This window comes from Ochotona princeps, chromosome 2, assembly GCF_030435755.1.
Source record: "Ochotona princeps isolate mOchPri1 chromosome 2, mOchPri1.hap1, whole genome shotgun sequence".
In the NCBI taxonomy this organism is placed as follows: Eukaryota; Metazoa; Chordata; class Mammalia; order Lagomorpha; family Ochotonidae; genus Ochotona; species Ochotona princeps.
In genome coordinates, this window is record NC_080833.1 from 15,356,788 (window position 1) to 15,362,787 (window position 6,000).

Here is a 6,000-nt window from a genome sequence, read left to right on the forward strand (position 1 = left end):
TAACATTGACTTACAAAAAAGCGGAAGTGCTGGTACATCCAACACGCACAGATGTGGGGTAACCCACCGGAAGAGCTAAGAAGAGGTGCAGTGACGAGCAGCGCTGCCGAGGGGCCACCTCCTGTGGGAGTCCTCCTAAGCTAACAGAAGTTCCTAAATCCTCACGATTGTACAAGAGGGATCATGAGCCTGTGTGTGCAGGGGGATGCTGAGGCACAGAGATGGGGACTGGCCCAGGGCTACACACTGCATGTGACCTCAGCTGTGTCTGATTCCAGAAAGCAAAAGGTGCTTTCAACCTGCCTCAAGGGTTTGGCGGAGTGATGTAGCCAGGGCAGAGTGCATTGGGAGTGGGGACGGCCTCTGCTTTTTCTTTACTGTTGTCTGTTGGAGCATTGCTACCATGGGCAGGAGTTCCCTTGTTTAAACACACAAACAAGCAAACAATTCAGAATAATGCTTCTGAGTCACACATACAGAGGGTTCCTATTCTGGCTATGCCCTTTACCAGCTGTGCGCCCCAGGGCAAAGGACTTCCCGTCTCTGTTGTACTCTCTTGCTCTGTGAAATGAGATGAGGAACTGACCCAAGTTGGGAGGACTTAGTGAACTCCTGGGTGCCAAGTTGTGAGCTCGGGGTGGGTCTCCAACAAGTGGGAGCTTCTTGCGGGTCTAGGTTCTGTGGCCCAAGAGAAGAAGCCTGGAAGGCTGCTCAGAGGAAGTGGTGCTTGAATTGACTGTTAAAAGAAGTGTGAGTGTTGGAGGGGAGCACAGGCTCAGAATTGCGTGGTGGGTTGTAATTATGGGAGCCCGCAAGGAGCAGGAGCAGGTGGGGGAAGGCTAGGGGCTGGAAGGAAGGCTGGGAGATGAGTGGGCTCTTGTCCTGTGGGGTCTTGTCATCCCAAGGAGAAAAGGGAGCCACAGAAGGAGTGAGCGGGAACATGATCCAATCAGCTCCAAGATGTAGGAAGACAGCTGGAGGGGGACCCCCAAGTTCTCCAGGTGACGGGACATTCACGATGCCCTCTGCCCTTGGCTTGACCAGGCTCGCTTTGGTCCCATCTGGTTCCAGAAGCCAAGCCAACCACCAGCCCACAGCCCCAGTCTGCTGCCCGGAAGGCCGGCCGAGCTGGCTGGAGGAGAGGCGGCCTCCAGCCTGCAACAGGGAAGTAGAAATATTTGCTCAGCTGCAAAGAGGAGCTCAGGTCTCTCCTTCCACACGAGGGAGACAGACGCTGACCTCGAGGTGGAGTGCTCCCCAGAGTGCCCCCCCCCCACCTTGGAGCTGTCCTGAAGAGTCCCTTTCCCTCCCTACGACAGCACCGAGCACTGAAGTCAGCGACCGTGACCTCCATTTTTTCCCTCTAATCAAACACACCCGCTTCTTTCATCCTCTCCTCATGTGACAGGCATTGGCCTTTAGTTTTATTTTTAGAGAAACATCCAAATCCAGCGGCCGTTGATTTCAACCTTGCTTCCACCGGCTGACACCATCGGACTACGGCGCCAGGCCTTTGATGTGAGGCGTCCTGGGCGGGCCACTGCTCTGCTGTGTGACCTTGGGCAGCCCCATCAGTCTCTCTGAATCCCGCTGGGCCTCTTCTCCAAGAAGACATCTGGAGCCCCTCTCTCCAAGTGTCACTGTGGAGACAGTGTCTGGCACACAGTGGATGCTCAACACCCAGTCACCCCTCACTGTCACTTCCCTTAAGGCTCTGGCACCAGGCAGCTGTGTGTTCGCCAACAGCCATGGCTTGATCGTGCTCCTGGGGTGAGTGGACCCCAGCCTGGGCTTTGTGACCTTGGCCTCCTGCCATCACACCGGGATCCTCCCCCGCTTTGAATGAGGAATGGTGACAGTGTCTGGGATAGGTGGCATTCTGCGGTGCCCACAGGACATGAGACTACAGCTATCTTCTTGGGAAGCTTCTCCCCATGCCAACTTTGCAAAGTCAGATACCCCATGTGGGTTGGATCGCAGATGGCAGGGGACTGTAGATGGTGGTCTCTAACTCACCATGGGGGTAGGAACCCCAGTGTGACATTAGGATGCAATAAAAATATGTGGGGCTGTCATTGTGGCACAGTGGATTCAGTAGCTGCTTGCATGCCTGCATCTTTTATGGGGATGCTTGATTCAAGGCCACCTACTCCACCTCCAGTCCAGCTCCATGCTAACACACCTGGGAAAACAGGAGAAGATGGTCCAAGGGCTTGGGTCCTTGCACTTGGTGGGAGGTCCCATTAGAGTCACAAACTCCTGGCTTCCGGCCCGGTCCTAGCAGGTACAATCAGCTGGGGAATGAACCAGCAGATGAGCCATTTCTCTTTGTTTCTGTCTCTCCTTCTCTATCACTCTACCTTTCAAAAAACAAAATAAATTCATTAAAATGTGCGCTTGGCCTCCATCCTTGACACCCTGTCCAGAGCTCCACAAACCCTTATAATTTCCTAAGTGACCTAAGCGGGAAGGGACGCAATCTTTGGTACAAAATCTGGCCTTCATCCTCAGTTCCTGAGCCCAGAGTCCCAGGTAAGCTCCAGGTCATGTCCCGGCTGCTCCACTTCTGATCCAGCTGCCTGCCAATGCACCTGGAAAAGCAGCAGAGGATGGCCCAAGTGCTTCAGCCCCTGCACCCATGTGGAAGACCCAGAAGGGGCTCCTGGCTTCAGCCTGGTCCAGCCTTGGCAGTTGTGGCTACTCAGAGGAAGTGGTGCTTGAATTGACTGTTACAGGAAGTGTGAGAGTTGGAGGGCAGCACAGGCTCAGAATTGCGTGGTGGGTTGTAATTATGGGAGCCCGCAAGGAGCAGGAGCAGGTGGGGGAAGGCTAGGGGCTGGAAGGAAGGCTGGGAGATGAGTGGGCTCTTGTCCTGTGGGGTCTTGTCATCCCAAGGAGAAAAGGGAGCCACAGAAGGAGTGAGCGGGAACATGATCCAATCAGCTCCAAGATGTAGGAAGACAGCTGGAGGGGGACCCCCGAGTTCTCCAGGTGACGGGACATTCACAATGCCCTCTCTCTTCCTCTCCTCTGTAATTCTGACTTTTAAATATGTAAGTAAATAGATCTTTATTTTTAAAAAGAAAAAGAAATAAAGAAATATGTCTCAGGAATTCTGCACTGGAGGTGATGTCACACAGCAACAGTTACCGACACAGGGTTGGAGGAGCAGCCGGAACTGTGAACTGCCCCAGCTGAGATTGCATTGTCTGGTGGCAGCAAGTGGCTTTCCCGCCAAAGCTGAGGGATGGGAAAGGCAGCAAGCTCTCTCCCGCTCACCAGTGGGGTCTTGGCTAGCTCCCCTTCAACTTAAGATGGATTAGCAAGAGAGAAGTATGCACATTGACCAGATTGTAGCTTTACTGGCACAGCAAGTCACAGAGGCCCCAGGTGAAGCGTGTGTGTGGGCATCTCGGGTTGCAGGGAGCAGGGACAGTTGCGTGGGCCCCACTGGGGCAGTGAGCTGGACGTTAGTCTTAGATTCCAGAGGGAGGCCCACAAGGCTATGAGCCCGGCTGCTGCTTGGCCCCTCCGTGTGGCACTCCTCTCTCCTCCCTTCTGGAGATGGGCAGGGCCTGGTCTGTTCCAAGCACCTGGGTACCATGGCTGAGTGGGGGGTGGGAAGCTTGAAGAGGAGTGGGGAGCATCCCTTACACAGAATGACTGGGACATTAGAGTGGGAATTTAGGGTTTGTAGTTGGCCTCAGGGACAGGGTTTTGGTTTCCATGCCCTAGAATTCTTGGGGGAAGAGACAGAAGGGGAGGACGAGATCAGAAGGAGACTGCTTCCCAGGCGTTCCTCCTGGGATGCCGTGTTCTGAGCCCTGGCAGTGACACCTCCACACTCCTGAACCCCAGATTGAAGGACTCCATGCTCCCTGCTTTTGTCTGCTCTGGGTGGCTCCAGGGCTTGGTGCCCTGAGCTCCAGCTGCTTTTGCCTGCAAGTGGGCTCCCCTCGCTTGGAGAGGGGCTGGGTGTGCAGAGCTTGCTGAGCGCTCCTATAGGCTTGGCAGCTCTCTCCATCCCATTGGGCAGAGAAGAAGAAGAGAAGGAATGCTCCCTCCCTCTGTTTATATTTTGGGCTATTTTGGAAACCCGCTGGAGGCGCTTGCACACAGGGGCGCATTTACATGCATGAGGAAGTGCTCCCAGAAAGGAAACTGGAGTCCCAGGAATGGGTGGGGATGCCACATTGCCTCTCTGTGCTTTGTTTCACCAGCCCCTCTCAATCACCAGCTCAGTCCCTTCAATGCCCAAGTCAAGCCTCTCCCACAGGAAGGGGCCCTGAAGGTCACCCACCTCTACCCTCTTCCCCCGCCCACTGAGCATCCCAAAGCCCTTTAGCACAGGCTGTAGAAAGATCGCCCAGGGGGATCTGGAGGAGACACACAGCAGATGTGATGGCACAGTTTGCTTTACGCAGGGCTGGATACAGCATTTGCAACCTCATCCTCACAGCCGAGTCACTGACCACCCTTCAGTCCTGCTCCTTCCATGGTGACTTCATGACCACTGCTACGAAGCAGCTGCTTGCAGATCCAGAACTTCAGCAGGTTTCTTAGAAGGGAGCTGGCATTGGGCAGCACCCAGTTTCGTCACTGCCTGCAACTCTATGTTAAGCCACTGCTTGATGCATCCCATTGGTACAATAGTTAGTCCTGGCTGTCTCACTTCTGATCCAGCTCCCTGCTAATGCACCTGGAAAAGCAGCAGAGGATGGCCCAAGTGCTTCAGCCCCTGCACCCACATGGGAGACGCAAATGAAACTCTTAGCTTCCTTCTAGCCCAGCCTTGCCCATTGTGGCCATTTGGAGGAAGAATCAGCTGGTAAAAGATCTTTCTCTCCCTCCATCTTTTTAAACTTTGAAATCATTTTCAAATAACTAAGTAAAGGGTTTTTTTTTTTTAATCTCTCCAAAGATCTTGGGATGTGATATTCCTTTCAGCCAAGCTTAGTCACAAGCCCTGCAGCTTCTTTATCATGCAGGATTGGAGTCAACTCTGCCTAGAGCTCAACAGTTCCATGCCACCCAAACCTCATGCCCAGAAAACACACATATGTACTCTTACCCCATGTGCTTTATGTATGTTCCCCACAATGGAGAACTCACCTTGTGGGGCAGCCCCGTCCTCTCATATGGTGTTTCTTATAATTCCATGTAATTGCGTATGTCATTTGTTCAACTCATTGTCTCGTGTCTCCAACACCTAGCACAAGGCATGCACAGAGCACAAACTCAGTAAATGTCATGAAATTTAGGAGTCAATTCCTGCACCACTCAGCATGTTCCCACCTTATGACTAGGTAAACAGCATCCTTCTTTCTTCTTTTGACTTTAAAAATATTTAAATGTGTTATTCTCATTTTGTTTAAGAGTGTGTGTGTGTGTGTGTGTGTTAGGGAAATCCCTTGCTGCTGGTTCACTCCCTAAACACCAGCAACAGCCAGGGCTAGACCAGGCAAAGGCAGGAGCCAGGTCTCCCACCTGGGTGACAGGGATCCAAGTCCTTGAACTCTCACTGCTGCCTCCCAGGGTCTGCATTAGCAGGAAACTGGAGTCAGGAGTCAGAAGCCAGGGCTGGGAATCAAACTCAGGCCCTCTGACGTAAGATGCAGGGACTTGAACTGCAAGGCTAAAAGCTTGGTCTGGCTACTAATTTTTTAAACTTTTTTTTTAAAAAAAGATACTATTTACATGTTGAGAGGGATGCTTGCCCATGTGGGTCTCCAGTTAAGGGGAGGTGGGTTGAGGTATGGAGGAAGGTGAGTGAGACAAATATTTGTTCTTTTTTGGGGTTTTGTTCTCTCCTATGTCCATTGGGGAGGAAAGGATGAGGGCAGCACTTTGTTGTCAAACTACATCAGCATCAGGGGCTAGGGGATGGTTGGTCCTTTGGTGATGCTTTAGGGACCCAATGTGGGGAACAATGTTTCTAGGGTGTTGTTCTGGTGATTTTGATAGTCCTGAGACACTGTCGGCTTTGTGATACCAGTGTTG